This window comes from Molothrus ater, chromosome 6 (genome assembly GCF_012460135.2).
Source record: "Molothrus ater isolate BHLD 08-10-18 breed brown headed cowbird chromosome 6, BPBGC_Mater_1.1, whole genome shotgun sequence".
NCBI lineage: Eukaryota > Metazoa > Chordata > Aves > Passeriformes > Icteridae > Molothrus > Molothrus ater.
The window spans coordinates 42,947,611-42,965,130 of NC_050483.2; positions in this window are offsets into that span (position 1 = coordinate 42,947,611).

Below are 17,520 nucleotides of genomic sequence, written 5' to 3' on the forward strand. Positions count from 1 at the left end.
ACAGATTATAGTAACTTTTTTCTTTGTTTCTTTCTTTTTCTGTTATTACTGGTGGTTTAAACAACATTTTTTGCCCTTTTTTTCAGAACTGTCTGCAGAGGTCTCCTGTTAGTTTCTGCTACCATCTGTTCTTCTGTTTCAACAGCACAAAACATCAAATAGACCCTTTTTTTAAGCCATTGCCAATTTGACTGAAAGGAGTCCATTAAAAAAATCAGAACAGAATAACTGAGAAATTTACAAGAGGAAGAGTTGCAAAATTATGGAAAAGCTGTTATGTTTGTTGACAACTTTAAATTAAAGCTCAGATATGCCTTTCCAAGTCGGTGGTGGTCGATCCTATTACCCCCCTTCAGCTGACACTCTGGGTCTAACTTGACTACAGTCAACAAAGCACATTCCTTGGGTGCAGAGGAAGAGTGAAAGATAGGAAGTAATTGAACATATTTGTCCTGGTTTAGGGCAAAACCCAGATTCTTTTGGGTGACTCTGGTTCAATACTCACCAAGAAAAATGGTATTGACTTCTATATTTTTAATAAGCCAAGAGAAGAAAGGTGCGGATCATGAAAGTCAAAGGCTTTAGTGCCAGACACAACTAGATTATCTGTTTTTGTTGCTGCTGTTTACTTTTGACCTTCTGGAATAAAGAAGAAATGAGAAAGGCATGTGACACCCAGATAAATACAAATTGCAGCTACATCAATTTGGTTGCGTTAATTTTCTTTAAAAATCTGACTTTACTTTCTTCACTAATAATGTTAGTTATTGTTTAAGAAAAAACGTTCACCTCAAGAAGGCACAAATAATTAGAGGCTTTCCTCAAGGAAGATATTTAAAATCAATATATTCAAAGAGGAAAACTACATGGGAGGTCACTGGGGAGGTCTTAATTTGGGATGCCATCTATCTATCTGTGTCATACTGGATTATGTACATGCCATACACTGAGGGAGATTAAGGTTTATGATCTTACAAGGAAATAACTCTATAAGAAAAAAATATGCTATTCAAAGGGTCAGAGAATTTGAAATGAAAAAAAGAAAAAACTAATATTAAAGCCAAGCTGTGTAGGTAATAATGGGATAAAGAAGTAAAAGGCTGATTACAGTGACATCACTCAGAAAAAGAGAATAAAATGTGACAGCTTTGATGGGCTTTAAAGGCAAAAATGTTGGAGTGAGGGTGGTCAAAAAGACCAATTTCTCATTTGTAGTGAGATTAAAGAGACCAAAAATGCCAACTCCAAACCCCTTCCTATAAGAATTTTAAAACCTCTCTTTTTGCAGTGATTTGTATAAGAGAAGAATGAGAAAAGGCTAAGTGAACTTGCTTGTGTGCATGAAGATCAAGGCCAGTAAAAAGTCACTGTGCTGGTCAGAAAGCAGTCTTTAATGGCAAGATTTACTGGGATTATGAAATCATTTCCCTGAAGGAAGCTGCTACAACAGACCCATTGCTTGCCCCATGTAAAACAGGGCTTTCAGATGTGCTAGGGAGTCCTGTGTAGAGAGCACTCCTGCTAGGGCCAAGGTAGCCATGATGTGCTGGCAGCCCTAATGCACCTTGCCTGTTCCTACTGTCTGCTAACCTGCTACAGCACTTTGTGTAGCCCAGGTGTTTTGGGAAAAATTTTGAGTACATTTTCCTTTGTCCTAACTAGTTTAGCCGCTTTTTGTGATCTTCCATTTCATTGCCTAAAAGCCGCTTCATTTTGACAATTGTGATTCATGGATTTCTTTAGTATCCTCATGTTCCATTGTTAATGCATCAAGAGAATATATAGGCTTCCAGAACAGCTGGAAAAGAATAGTCCAATACTATTTCAGTCTCTTAACATTCCTTTGACATTGTGAGAATTATGGAAAGAGCCTTAGGATTCTTATTTCTGTTGCCAGCAGCCTACAAGACAGTTTAGACTGGAATTGGGAAAGTTATGATTTGTGATGCCACACTATGCCAAAAGAGGTGGGAAACAGCATTCACTGGCACCTGCACTTGGTCCAAAAATTAAAAAGGAAGAGACTGGGTCATTATGTGCAAATCATTTGTATTACAGGCCTCAAGTAGATGCTTGTGCTTCAGCTTAGGTTTGGAAGAAATAAATGAATCCCCAGAAAGCTGAATGCTGTTGGAGGAGGCAGTTAGATTTTCTCTCTTCTTACGTCCTGAATGGGATGTGCTTAATAATACACTTGCTTATTCCACTCAGTGCAAAACCATAAATGTCATCAGGGCTTTCATACAAGGAGTGTATCCCCTGCACAACAATGGAGGAAGCAAAAAATGTGCTCCATGTCACAGTGATGAGTGTGTTAGAAAGCACTGGAAGCCTGTTAAATGCAGCCCCAGTCAAAGCAGGGTCACAAATTTGTGCTGGTGGGTCAGCTCACTCACACCGATTCCTGACATCCAGGAATATTCAGGCAACTGGGTGTCTGAAGAAAGACTGCTTTTAACATGATCATTGGTGTTGGGCTGTGAACCAGCCCAGCCCAAGCCCAGCAGCACGCAGCCAAGCCGAGTACTGCTGACCACAGCCAAGCCCAGCAATTTGGAAAGTGAGAAATGCAACGTGGATGATCTGGCCTTTTGGGGGTTTACCCATCATTTTTTTCCTTGTCTTAGGCCTGGGGTTGTGGAATGCCAGCTGTGGAGAGCACTCACTCTCTTCTCTTTGTCTCAGGAGACCACATGGCGCTAGCTATGGAGAGCATCTGCTGTCTTGTCTTTGTCTTGGGAATAGCTTGTGCCACTGCCAGGAACTGCAGGAACGTTGCCACCTTGTTTTTGTCTCAGTGTCCAGGCAGAAATAAGCTGAGGTAATGAACACCTTTTGTGTGTAAAGCACCTTCTCTTTCTCATGCTTTTGTTATTAGTATTGTTGCTGTTACTGTGGGTTCCTTATTCTCCATTACTGTTTACTTTCAGTAAATTTTTATGTCAATCTGTAGTCCCTGCCTTTGTCCCTGGGGGTAGAGGAGGAGGGAGTGTCTCACCTGGGGCTTACTTCCCAGCTGGGTTTAAACCACCACGAGATCACTAGCTGATGTACATGGAGCGTGTCAAGGCTGTTCTTGTGTGCTTTAATGATCCTAGGGTTTACTGTGTTGGCATTTTCTCCTCAGTTTGTATTAGCAGTTTGAAGATAAATTTTAGTAATTTTTATTGGTAGGGTATTGAGTCTTGGCTGCAAGAATGAGGGTCACTATAGCCAGAAGCTGTGAAAGTCAATTTTGACTTAACATCAACCCTGCTGCTTTAGCTCTGGGACTCTGCTGTTCCAGACACACATTTGTAGCAGATTGACTGGAGGGTTGTGAGGCAATTACAAGAACACTTAAATACTTGGCCAAAGCTGCCAAACTATCATTACTTTCCATCAAAACCAGAAACCCCATGTGGAATGCCATGAGCTTGCAGGCAGGTGCCTTGTTTCAGATATATCTCCATGCGCAATATCTACAGTCCTGTATTTTTGTACATGGCAAAAGATTGATTTTCTTTCTTTTATTGCAGGAATTCCTAATAACACTTACTGTCATTAAAAACATTTTCAAGCTTGTGTAGAGGCTAGCATTCAATGTTTCTGTGGGTTTTCTTTCTTGACTATACACAGTGATTATCCAGGGGTGTCTTCAAGAATCATTTTTGGACAATTACATGGAAGAAAGCTGGCAGATATGATAATGAATTGGCAAAGGTTTTTATGCCTATCCTACATGGCACATGCCCTCCATGGCTAACTGCTGGTTGAAATCCTTCCTGAACATGGGGACATCTGCAGCACATGGATATTTGTTTAAAGTTTACTGCTACAAAAGAATTTGGGTAAACACGATGTACAAGAGGGATGAAGGGGAAATATCTGAGTAAGCATGAACTCTTCAGTGAGTGGTGTATTTTCTCTTGTGAGATGAGAACATGTTTGTGTTTAGAAAATTAATTATTAACTGGAAGAGACTTTTATAGCAACACTTAACCACATATGTGAGGCATACATAACTAAATAATTCTCCTGCTGACATATTGAAACAGTGCCTTGCCCTTTCTCTGCCATTATGCCCCATATGTATCTGTCTCCCAAAGAGTCTTAACTAGGACTTTCACCATGAAAGCAAACTCTAATGTTTTTGTGAGTCAAGGGATAATGACAATGGACTAAGGCATTAATGTGTTCAAGAAAGATGATAATTTCCTGCTGCTGCATAAAAGGCAAAGTATCTATTGTTAGAGTAGGAAACACTGTTCCTCTGACAGTGCTGTTTTATCCCAAATGACTGACATATTTCCATCTGATGATGTGGGTATGTTAGAGTGACAGTTTTTCTGTGTCTTGCATCTATTTTATTTCCTTGAGAAGGTAGTGTTCATTCTCACAGTACTGTACTGCTTCCATAATGGTATTGGCTCCCCACAAAGTTTGACCTTAAAATCTGTATGTATTGTTCATCCCTCTTGTCAGACTTGGTAGTGGCCCAAGAATATGGTTCTTATTTGTGCACAGTGTCCATAAAAACAAACAAAAATAAATACTGAGTAAAAATTGTGGGTTAGGAAGACATACTGGCTTTATTCATTTAGAAGTCTCACGTGCTAGATCCTGGGTCATGCTCATTCATCTGTTAATTTTCTGCATGTACCTCTGAATGCCTTTCTTATACTTTGAACAGTGCAAACCTCCTGCATTGAGATACTTCATTTTGGAACCTTAGTTGTCTGCAAAAAGACTCTGCAAGCAGACTTAAAAGTATAAAGTAAATATTTATTAGATAACACACCTGAGAGAGAGAGAGAGAATTTAGAGAACTACAAGGCAAAATGCTGACAGGCCTACCACCTGATAAAGTACCCCAAGAGTCTTTCTTGACAAAGCAGGCATGAGTCAGGAGGGGAAGGACTGATTTCTGCTGCTCCCTCAAGCTAATCCTCTGTGATGAGGGGTGCCATTTTCCTGGTTTTTCCCTTAGGATTCTATGCCTTTCCACTTCGGTGTTTTGTTCACTTGAATCTCTGAGCTACCTGCTGTCCCTGGCCCAGGGGTAATTTGTAATTTTCCCTTTCTTATCTTTAAGGTCTTTTTTTTCTGAAGACTTTCTCACAGCATTTTCCAGAGATGATTTCCTGAGAACTCCATGCCAAGATGACAAAACTGTGTCAGATCAGAGCTGGGTCTTAAATCCTTGGAGAACAAAGCTCCTTGCCACAGGCTGAAAGTTTGTGTATGTTTGAGATAAGATGGGATAAGTTCTTGCAAGAGGAGTCCATTGAGAATCATTGTATTCACAAAAATGCTATTTGACTTCAGAGGTCTCTCAGTCTCACATTACAAAAAGCTTGCAAGAGGCACTGAGGAAATCACATTTGCTGAATTCTACTCCCTAGGTATTAGCAGAGAGTGACCTTTCATCTGATATATCATGACTGCTCTTATAAATTTCTGTATAGTTATGATTGCTCTGGGATAGAATAGGGACTGGTTTTGAATATCCATTGCTTAAGATGCACTCCTTATTTGCTATTGATCAGCATGAGAATGCTGTAGTTTAGGGGACAGCAGTTATGGCCTCTCTTTTCTTCTGTTTTCCCTCTATTGCTCAGGAGGTCACCAGTTCAGGTTTCCTTCTTCATATTTATGGATATTTGAGATCTGAGAGGGTAATCCTTAACAAGTGGTTTCTCTAAACTCACCATGAGCACAGCCTAGACCCATCTCCTTTCCTCTGCACACCTTAGCACCCTCATTCATCCCCCCCAGATGAACATGGTGGGATATCCAAATTGTAAGGGATAATGTGGAAGACTATTTTGTGGAAAGCACCTCGTCACCAGTGGTATTTTTATTCATATAGAACGAAATAATTCTGAAAGCATGTATGATCCTGATCTTGATTTTGTAATTCATAAAAATCTGTTCTAGCATTTCCCTCTCTCTCTTCCTTCCCTTAGTAAGACCTCCATTTATGACCACTGTCACAAGTGTTTCCTACACACAAATAGAACTCTTTGTAGAGATCCCTTGAGAGCCTAGGGTAAACCTTTAAAACACTGACAAAATATGCCACACATATTTTGTGCCATAACTGTGAACTCATTTGCTTATAATGTCCCGTTCTTTAGTTATCTGCACAATTCAGTAGAAAGATAAAAAATTACTCCAAAAAGCACTAAGAGATTTCATGTTCTATGGACTTGACAGTAAAACTTCACATTTCCAGTCTCAGTATAAGTGTTAATACTTCTCTTTCTCTTTGAGATTCACTGCACTAGTGAAAATCCTAACTATTGTCAATAGAGTAGGTTTTCCAAGGTCTACACAATGTGAAGAAGGGAATGCAGAAAAATGAGGTAGGGCTTGACTCTATAAGTAAAATACCCGGAGACCACAGAAGAAAGTCCATCAGCACTTACAATGTTTGCCAGTGTTTTCATTTTGATGACAATTGGCAATCCTACTATTTACTTAAACTTTAGTGAAGACACAAGGTACCCCCAGGCTTGTAGCTCTAGCACACATCTACTGATCCTATATTGCCCTCCCTGTGTCTTATGGTGGGTTTAAACTGCACAGTAATTCTGTCAGCAAGGGTGGGTCTCCCTACCACCATGCTTTCTCTGTTGCCTCTCAGAGAATCTGTGAATTCTCATGAGATGAGTCAGCTGGGGCAGAAAATTCAGGGGAAAATGGGAGTCTTTGTCTGCAGAGACTTTTGCTGTGCCATCAATAGTTCCTTGTGACTGAGGAAAATGACTTGTGAGTGTGGAGGAGTTTTTATTATCTTTAAGCTATGGGGCCCAGTCTGGAACTGTGAAAAGTCATGAGAGAGAAGCATGCTCTCCTGGTGACCAGAACATAGCCTTGGTTCTCACCACAAAAAATATCTGTCAATGGAGACAATCGCTGTTGTTGCCAGGGTTCTTGTGAGTGCTTGCAGATGGGCTCTAGTATGTACAATGGGGCAGGTGACAGGGCCTGTGTCTGATGGTACATTGTTTTCCTCTCATTAGGCTAAGTTCCAGAGTGACATTTCTTTACATCACCAGAAAAATGTGAGGATATGTACTTCAATCAGTTTGTGAGCTGTTCAAATTCTGTGGTGAAACAAATCTGAAATAGCTTAGTCAGTGCCTTTTGTGGCTAACATGGTAACATGATCAGAATCACAGTATTCCTGCATAAGCAGAGACAAATCTTATAGCCCAGTGTTGCACATATACACATTTTGTGGCAGTGAGGAAACACCTGGAAAGATGGGCTGCTGAGATAAAGCTGAAAGTCTTGTACTTCCCAGTGCCTTGTAGCAAGAGGACTGTATGCTATCTCCCATTGCTTGACCAGCTCACTTGGGGGAAAAATAAAAGAATAGAAAAGAATAGAATAGAACAAATCAGAACAGGATATTTCAGTTGTAAAGGATCCTCTATTAGGCTTTTGCTACCATGTCATTACTATTGGTGGGTGACAGAGTTTATGTGCAAGCCAAAGTGTGACGCTACTCCTCCATGTAAGGGACCACCTACCAACTTTTACAGCTAAGCTAAAAATACAACAGAAAGCAGGCTTTTTTTGCTCTGACACCTTTTACAGATGACTGTTGCTAGAACACCTGGAAAGCAACTTTCTTCCAAGTACTTATGCTCATCTTTTTCAGATGGAAACCAGAAGGGTTGAAAAATCACATCTGAGCTTTGCACTTGAAAGTGACTGGGAAGTTTGAAGCCACGTGTCTTGGATGGAGCTCATTAGCATTTCACTTGAATAACAGTTTCTGTTATTCAAGGAGCCTTGTTAGGACTTCATGGAGAGAGTTAAGACCCTTTTCTTAGAGCTGTGCTGTTTCTGCCACGCTTTTCTGCCTCTTCACTGGACTGGATGTTGTGCAATTAAAAGGCAAATGCTAAGCAGATGTGTTGAGAAGGATGATCACTTTTTCCTTACTTAAAGCCACATTCTTGGTGTTTAAAATAGGAAAACCAGTGGCCTTAGTTTAGAAATGAGAGACTGGGTACATGGCTTTGAAGATGTCTGTATCTTAGATTCATATGCTGAGCACTTAACTGTTGTTGACACAGGCCTCTTCATTTCCAGCAGGGACTTGCTGAGCTTGGTGTGATGTGGGACTTTGGAGTATGAGGTGGTTTGCAGATGCACGTTGTACATGACATCTGAGGTCAGCGTGTGTAATAGTCTCCATTGGTATGTTTGGCCCAGGATATGCTTTCCTGCTTCCCACTGCTGTGTTGATCTTACATTTTATGGCCTGATTTGTCTGTCCTAGATTTCCACCTTCCATTATGGGACTTTTTCTCTCCCTTTATAGTATTTCAAACTTTTTTCAGTTCAGCAAACAGTTTGTTCCCCCCACTGTCCTTCAAATAAAGTTTTCTTTGGCAATCTCTGTTAGGATAAATTCAATAACTATTTAACTGAGAAGGATCCCTGAGGAGGAAGCCAAGAGTCAAATGCTACAATTATTCACATTTTGGTGAGAGGAATCAGACTTCTCAGGAATCATTTCAAACAAAGCGCTAACAGTTTATTCCTGCTGGGTGGAAGCAGGAAGTGTGCTGGAGGGAACCTGACAGCCTCCTGAGCACCATCAGGAAGCATAAAATGGATGGGCAAGCAGAGGAAGAGAGAGAGGCATTAACAAAGAAAAATGTCTCGTTTCCTCCCTGAAACTAATTGGAAAAATATGTTACTATTGTGGCAGCGGTAATTTCTCGAGGTGGCAATATCTGAAGCCTGTCCTGGCGTGGGGCTGGCCACAGGTTGGACCTCTACCTGAAATGTCTGTGATTAGTGCAAATTATAGTTGTTTGTTTGCAGTATAAATGGACATACACACACACACAAACACATATATATATGTGTGTGCGTGTATATATATGTATATACACACATATAAATATACCAACATATACCTATGTAAGGTTTTCTAGGTTTTCTTTTTTTCTGAGGATCTATGCTTCATTTCTAGTAATTCTTGACTATACGCACATTTACAGAATCCAACATAGCAGATTTTTTTTTTTTTTTTATTAAACAACTGTGCTTTTATTCTCTTCCTGTTCTCTGTTCTCATCTCCACTTGAGGGTAGCTTACTCCATGAAATTGTAGGGAGAGATGGAGGGAGAACAGAAGTGATGTAATCATATTGGTCACAATATTTTAGAATAAAAATGGAATTACTTATAAATACTGATGCAAGTTGTGGGCAAAAAATGGAAAGAGAAATAATATCAAGGAATGCTGACATCACCTACCCTCTGTAATTTTAGTCCAATTTTCATAAATCCATTCATGTTTCCTTTATGAGGAGGGCCAGCCCAAATTCAAATGTTGCTCAACTGTGCTACTCTAATTCCAATGCTTGGTTGACACCCTTTAATAGCCTCTGTGCCATCAAAAATTCATAGTGTAACTCCTCTCTGTCACAGCCACTGGCCCTGAGATATCACCTTTTTTTGTACCAGGGAAGAGGCACAAGGCAAGAATCAGCTTGTGATTGCTGGGATTGAAAGGGCATTTCGTATGAACTGGAGAATTGTCTGCTCATGGATGTTTCATACAGCCCCTTTATGCTACCTCAGCATCACAGGTCTCTTGCACAGGAAGGGAGGGAGAGCTGAAAGGATGCAGGGAATGCACATTCTTGACCATGTGGTATCTGGAGAAAACAATGTTCAAATTCTTAGGTCTAGTTCCTTATAAAAGCTTCATTCAAAAATATTTAGTTTCACATCTCTTCGATTATATTTTCTGTGTAGCTGATGCTAAAAGCAAAATGTACAGCCCAAATGTAATGCAGAGGTTCTCTCTGAATAAAGGGATTGGCACCTATGTCTCAGCAATCTGATTCAAAATATTCAGCCTCTCTGGATGTACTGGATGTACTCTGGATGTTATATTCTGTCATAATTTCCTTGGCTCTTCACCCTCCTGAGACAGACAAATGAAATTGTCTGTAGTTTGCAGTTTGCTGTATACATGTTATTTAGGCAAAACATTTTAATAAAGATATAGAGTGAAACTGTTAAATGAAAACATGAGTAGTGGGCCATGCCATATATCTAGGAATGTTAATATGTGGAGAGAAACTAAAATTACAGGTCTGGGAGTTTAATCTGTAGAGGTTTTACAGAGGCAGCAGTGAACTGAAAATTCACAAAGCACCTGCCTGTATTCATAGCATGGTTCTGCTTTTTTTTTAAAAGGAGCAGAGATTTCGAGAAGAGATCAAAAAGCAAGTCTTTGTTGCAAACTTCCCACATGCACTTAGAAGCCAGCACCCTTTTAACACCTCTATCCACAGCAACTTTCAAAATTCAACTTATGTGAAAATTAGAGAATACCTTGCAATAATAAATCACCTCCCACTTTCCTCACTCTCTACTGGTAAGTGTGAGCACATGACACCCAGTGTAGAACATGCAAATACACAAAAAGATGAATGAATACTACAGGTATTCATGGACAAGCTTATTGTCTAATATTCTGTGAAGTCAATATGGAAGAAAACTCAGAAAAAAAGTATGGATAGCTCAGCAGCTGGGGAATAAGCAAAGAGAAACAATGAGATTTCCTTTCTATACTCCGGTGGCTATTTCACACCAACTAGAACAGATTTGGAGATGAAGCCAGTGATTAGGATATTATCTTGGAAGAGTGTAGAAAAAAGATCTGACCTGTGTTAAAATATTTACTTGAAACCAGACCACTGCCAGCTATGGCTTCTACTTTGAATCTGAATACCAGAGGTTAATAATTTGTAAACCATGCAGCAGTTTCTCTCTATTGTGCTCATTTTAAGGGCAAACTTCAGGGCTCTAAATCAGCTGAATTGTCTTAGTGGTTGCAGTCTCCTCCCATTTGGTATCTCTTTTCCCTTCTTTCCCTGAATGGATGATGTCCTTTCTGTTCTCAGTTTTGCATATAATTTACACAGCTGTGTATTTTATATTGGCTCAGACATGAAGACATTGATTCAGTGTCTTGCATTCCCTAGGATTCACTAGCCATGTCTTTGCTTCTACAGATGGCAACAATGAGGTCCCTGTGCTGTGGCCCTGGCTCAACCACCCAGCAAACAGCCAGTTTGGGTGTGATGTGGGAAAGCTCCCTTGGATATTTGGAAGAGCTTGACCCCTACAGGTTCCTGGACAAGCTGTACAGTTATTCTCTGCAGGCTGCAGAATTACTTTTTGCTCACCAAAGCAGTTGCCTGGATGGTAAATGCAGGGATTAAGATGGACAGAGAGGTGGAGAGACATCTTTGAGAGGGTCAGAGACATTGCCTTCACAATTTCTTCCTGTTTCTTTCTGTTACATGGTGAATCATCCACCTGAACCATGCTCTCTCACAGAGACATCACCTCTGCTGTGTGCTGATCCATGCTGATCTTCTTGTTTGATGCACTGTTAGAGTGAAAACACTTTGTATATGAAAGAATATATTGAAAAAGAAAAAAGGAAATAAAAAGAAAAAAAAAGACATTTTAGGACACATCAGAAAAGAGGGGAACATCTGTTCTGTTGTCGATTTGTTTTTTTTTAATCTCTTATAAATTTTTTTCAATTATTTCGTATACATTTGACTGTTATTTCTACCAGAGAGTTTCTACAAGCCCAGGTTTCCTGGGCAGCCTCCACTCTGGGGGAGTCTGTCTGAGTATCCTGTAAAACACTTGCTAGGGGCCCTGCCTGCTTCAGGCATCATACATGTCTGGAATGACTGCTTCTGTTTAAGGGCAACATTTAAAGTGTGGGAGATATGGGGAATGGACATTATTCAAGCATATACAACATTTGTTGTCAATTTAATTTTCTCTCAACTATTACACAGTAGAACAGTGGGAAATGTGAGGCCTTTCCTTAGGGTGACTGTTGTTCTGATGTAAATGAAATATAATATATAAATTTAAACAATAAAAATAAAATAATTTCTCTTTTAGCTCTAATGTCAGTTATTCCTTATTCTGAAAAAAAAAAGAAAGAAGGGAGAACAGTGATTATGGTAGTGAAGAAAGTTGTTTTATTTTTGCTAATGAAGGTTAGCATGGATAAAATAAGGTGCTTTTTTTTTCCTCAGATTACTCATAACTTTTTGCTTTTCTTTCCTTATGCAACTTAAATCCAGCACATCTAAGAGGTGCTTCTGTCTTGCACAAAACTGAATTCAAATGTAGCTGGCGAGACATCAGTGCATCACTTAGCTGGCTGTGAAAAGTAGCAGGGGCTCTGAGATCCTGTCTGTGTTTAAGAGAGCAATGTGCTAAAAGAAAAATCAGTCAAATCCTCAGATTCACTATGACCCATAAACTGCCTGGCAGAAATTAAATGCCATGGGGAAGTCAGCAGAGTGTGCTTGTGCGTGAGTGTGTGTGATGGAAGTCAGAAATACCCACACAGAGGGGGAAGGTTTTCCTCTCAGAAGCAGTCAGTAACTGCAGAGGGGACGGTCAGAGCCTTGGCTGCAGCCCTGCAGCATGTCCTCTCTGCACAGCTGGCACAGGCAGGCACCCCCATGAGAGGCAAAGAGAGCACTCCTACCAGTGTGTACATGTGTGGATAGCACAGCACAGACACTGTCCTGCACCCAGGGGTTACTGTGTGACCACAGTGGGGAACTGAATAGGTAAGACCTGCACAGCACTGAAATCTGGTCCCAGTATCAAACCCCTCATGTTCACTGCTCCTGGCCAGTCAGATGTGTGTTACAATAGCATGCTGTGCAGAGCCTGGGTGTAGAATATTTTCACAAGGGAACATTCATTTTCCATACCCTCTTATTCTCTGTCTGGAGTTTCCTAGAGCAAAGGGAGAGATGGGAGATCCCAACTCCACTACTGATAGGGCAGCTCAGCAGTCAGCAAATGAAATACTTACCCTGGTCCCTGTATAATTATCTCCATCTTGAGTCCTGGCCAGCATGACTCATCTTCATTTCAGTAAGGGGACAGGCTGGAACTGGGAATGGCAGAATTAATTTATCACATTTTAATAGAGAGGCAGCTCAGGAAGGGAGGGACTAATGAGATACTTTACAAAGAAATTAGTAGGGTTCTATTACACTGTCTTCCATGAGGCAGCTGCAGTAATGACAGATGGCATCAGGCATGGCCTCCTGATACCTCCCTGCTTCTTCCCTTCTCCCTCACAGGGCTGCCCTCCAGTGCATCATCTCCTCTGATTATTTCCCTATTCCTGGAGTGATGGTGTCCAGCTCACGTACTTTCCTGAGCTCAGGGTATAAAGCAACTGGGGGTGTGTTGCACATTGCACAGCAATGAAGAGTTCATAGGTGAGACTGGTGAGGACACCTCCCACCTCTGAGGGCAAAGGGAGAAGAGCTCATTTTTGCTTGTTTTTGCCTTGATTATGAAGAAGAAGGCCCAGGAGTCCTAGCAGCTCTGCTGACTCAACATTCACTCAGGACTCATTTGCAGCGACTCAAAGGTCATTATTGAATATTTGGTTCAGCAATGCACTTAGAGAGGTAGGATTTTTTTTTCCCCTGCATTGAGGGAAGCATGCGAGAACATAATTAGATTAGGTTGGTGATTAAGGCTTGTTGCCTTTAAAAGTGCAATTAGATTCTCCTGTTCTGTATTGAATCAGGTCAAAAAACTGTATTTCTTACAGGTGTGTTCATCTTTATCAACTCATTTAGGTATATTCTGAGATTTTCACCTAGAGATGTTTTTTGTTTTTTTGCTTGCACATTTTTGTCTCCAAACATTTTCTGAACTTTGCTTCAAATGAAAAAACTGGAATGGAAAAAAGAGTTTTTGTAACTATTGAAAACAGTAAATTCAATTCAAACCTCACAGGTTTCAGATGTGGCACTCAAGTCTGATGCGGAAATTCCTGAAAGACAGTCAAACCCATCCTCAGTTGTGCTGCAGCTTGCTTACCTAAACAAATGCCAAGTTTTCTCTTTGGTTTCGACATTTATCTCCAGTGTGCTCAGCTTATATCACAGTGCATTACAGAGTCACAGTTTATACTCTCTTTCCTACCCATCAGGCATCATGCAGAACATTGCAGTGGTTAAGGAAAACAGATTTTTGTGTCTATAGACAGAGTAAACTTCTGGTGACAAAATGACCTAATCATCTCTAAAGTCATTAGCTTCAACTCTGTATCAATCATTCCATATTGCTGGATAATAATCCCTAATTATGAGCTGCTCCTGGTATTAGCACTATTTCCATTTAAATGTAGATATTTCCCGACCTTCTGCTTCCTGAGGAAAGTGAGAGCGCTCCTTCTTTTCAAAGTCAAAGGAGGGAGGCAGCCTGTCTTTGTAAGCACTTTGGGGCCATTTTCACCCCACCAAAAGGTCTCAGGCACCCCTGGGAATAGCAGGTGTTTTCCCAAGGCTGGACAATGCTCTGGACTGGTTGGTCAGAGCACGATTCCCACAGTAATTTGGCATTGCAGACACATCAGTGCTGGTAGGGTGTGCAGTGATGATGCTGCAGGAACCTGCTGCCTGTCTGTCAATACAAGCCAGAGCCTGGGCAGTCAGCATGGGTTCATTGTGATGGAGTGGAGGAAAGGCCAAACATCTTTGGTCTCAGGTCTCGAAGCAGATAGGATTCAGCTTGAGTTTTAAATGCAATCAGGTATTTCTTAAATATAGAACTTGGTACAATTCAATCACAGTGTATTTTGAATTACCAGGTTTGCATTTTTTTTTAAATTTTAATCTTTTTGTATGTTGTCTCATTCCTCCATTATCCTTGCTCATAGTTTTCTCCCATTCACAAAGGGGATGAAATATTTATTATTTTATTATCTTGACATATATATGTTTATATGCATTGTTTAACATGTCCCATGAAGAAGATTACTGTCTCTGTCTTATTTTGATTGGTGTGTTTTGTTTGATTTTTTTCCAAAAGTACACAAAAATTTATTAATACAAAGAGGTAGTTCTCTTTCTAGAGATACTGAAAGAAATGGGGCATTCTCATAATATAAGGTGCTGACTTCTTTCTCTTCAAACTTCAATCCTTTTAAAATCAACATTGTTAGCAAGGAAAAAGTAAAACAGCAAATCTTTTTCTGCTAATGCTTTTTGGCAAGGTAGGATGAAGAATAGGAAAGGTAGTTCAGTTGCCATGGCACTTCACAGACTAGGAGATCTTGTCACCAGGATGCTGATTGTGGCCATGGCTCACTATGACATAACAACACCACCTGTTTAGTGGGAATAGTGCTGGAAATATGTGACTTGCTACAAGTGTTTCACCTCCAAATGATTGTGGCAATGAGAACTATGGTTACCATGTGCCACATTCATTTCTGATGTGGTGATGGTGGGGTTTCTGCTTTGTGGACATTAAATTTGCCCACAGAAGGTCCAAAGATAAGATTTTGAATTTTAGATACCATTATTTCTTCAGTGAACTATCCATAAACTTCTGATTTTTGTATTTTCACTGTATGTAAGTGAGTTTATGTATATATTTTTGTAGAATTTATATTTTTGTCTTTGTGTAAGGTGAGCTTCAGAAAATCTGTACTCCTTTATAAGTATTGTCCCTTGAAAAAGAAATCTTTAGAGAGTGGGTAAAAAATCAGTTCAGAAAGAAATAATTTGGGTTAAAGAGGTAAATTACAGGTGAATAGAAACAAGTTATTATAGGAAAACCTATATTAGTTAATTTTGTTTTGTTTGCATGTAAGTTCAACTTGCAATGGTGGTAAATCAGGAGAATTAAAAATTATTTGTTAGCTTCTTCAAGACAGTAATTTGACTCCTCGCTTTGTTTTAAGAAGCAAATGAGAAAACTTTTGGTAGAGGAGACTGTTTCTTTTTTTCTTCATGGACATTTGCTATCTCTAGACTCCACAAACAAACGTATTAGCATCTCCTAAGCAGTAACCTGGAACATAGGACTGGGTAGGTAAATGATAGAAATACATTTCTTTGCTCTGTTATCTTTGAAAAAGTAATTAAATACACCTGATTGTTTACACATTTTCTGAAAGTGATTCCATCACTTTATTTCTTTGACATGTTTTTCTTTGTCAGTTAAATTTCTGTTATAAAAATCTTGGGAGTTATAAGGAAATAGCATACTTCTGGAAAAAAATTATCATGTTCCTCAATTGGTATCATTACTTCAGTTGAAAAAGGAATAAAGGGTTTTCAACTTTACCACTTATCTTTAACTTAAAAATCAATGAAATCCATTTGAAATAATGGCTTACTGTAAAAAACCCTGCAGATAAGTGAATAAAATGTTACAGAATCCCTGCTTAGCAATTTATCCAGATATCTAGATAATTTTTCAAGGTTTTTTTTTTCAATTTCTTTTCATTGTTAGATTAGAAACTGTGATTTGTGTTGTATTTTCATTAATGATGTGAAAATTCCATAATACTGTTTATTTTCTTAGAAAAATTTATACTTACTGTCTTTATATAAGACACTTTTTTTTTAAATTTGGGTCTAAATAAACAGATTGTAAAAAGCAATCAATTAATTTAACTTGGAAAACAGATTATAACCAATTTTTAAAACTTGAAGTAGTTTGGGTAAGTTTCTACATAGACTGACCTTACATATCAGATGAGTCTTATTTTATCCAGTTCTTCTTATGGAGCCTACAAAACCAGCAACTTTTTTCATAATGGGAATCTTTTCTCCAATGTACATTGTTGCTTTGTGAGTAACGCTTCATTTTACTGTGAAGCTATGTACATGTGTGAGAGATGAAGTTTTGTGCACCTAAGTACAGCTGGCATCCTAGGAAGTTTGACATTGAACTGGAACATGGAAGACATGTACCATGCTATTGAAAATGGTGTAAACCCTGATGTTAAACAGGAAAACAAACTTGCTTAATGATGCAAAAACAAAGGCCAAAATAATCTCTAGTTTAAGGAAATTCAATACATTTCACTCAATAAATGGATTCAAGAAAATTCAACTTCTGCATGAAAACACCTGAGAAGATGATTAGGCTTAAAAACTCATCTTCTTCTCTGTCCTTGTTTGCTTAAAGTGCTTCACAAGATGTGAAGAGTTGCAGAGTTCACAAAAATGTTTCCAGTGTCTTCAGTGGACTGTTCAAAATCTGCTTGGAGACTGAGGAACTGGTGGAGAAAAAGCTCCCTTCTCTGGTTTAATTTTTAAAAGATGTAGTTCAGGTGAGTTTTTCTGAGACAGTAATGGTTTGAAAAATTCTCCCTGGATGAATTAAATGCTTGTAAGTAATATTTGTTCTTGGAATGCAGCAATTGTCCCTGAAATTACTTTGATGAATATTGAATTGTATCTATTTTTACATCATCGTTCAAAGCTTTTACAGCCCTGTTCAATATTTGTTCTTCTTATAGTGGTCTTTTGAAATACTGAGATTTTGTATGTCACACCATGGCACAGGGTAGAACAGTACAATTATTATATAGGGTTTAAGTTTGTATACTGACATGTTCAGCAGAGAGCACACCCACACTTTTACACCTGCCTGTCACCAATGCTAATTACTTCTCTTCCTTTC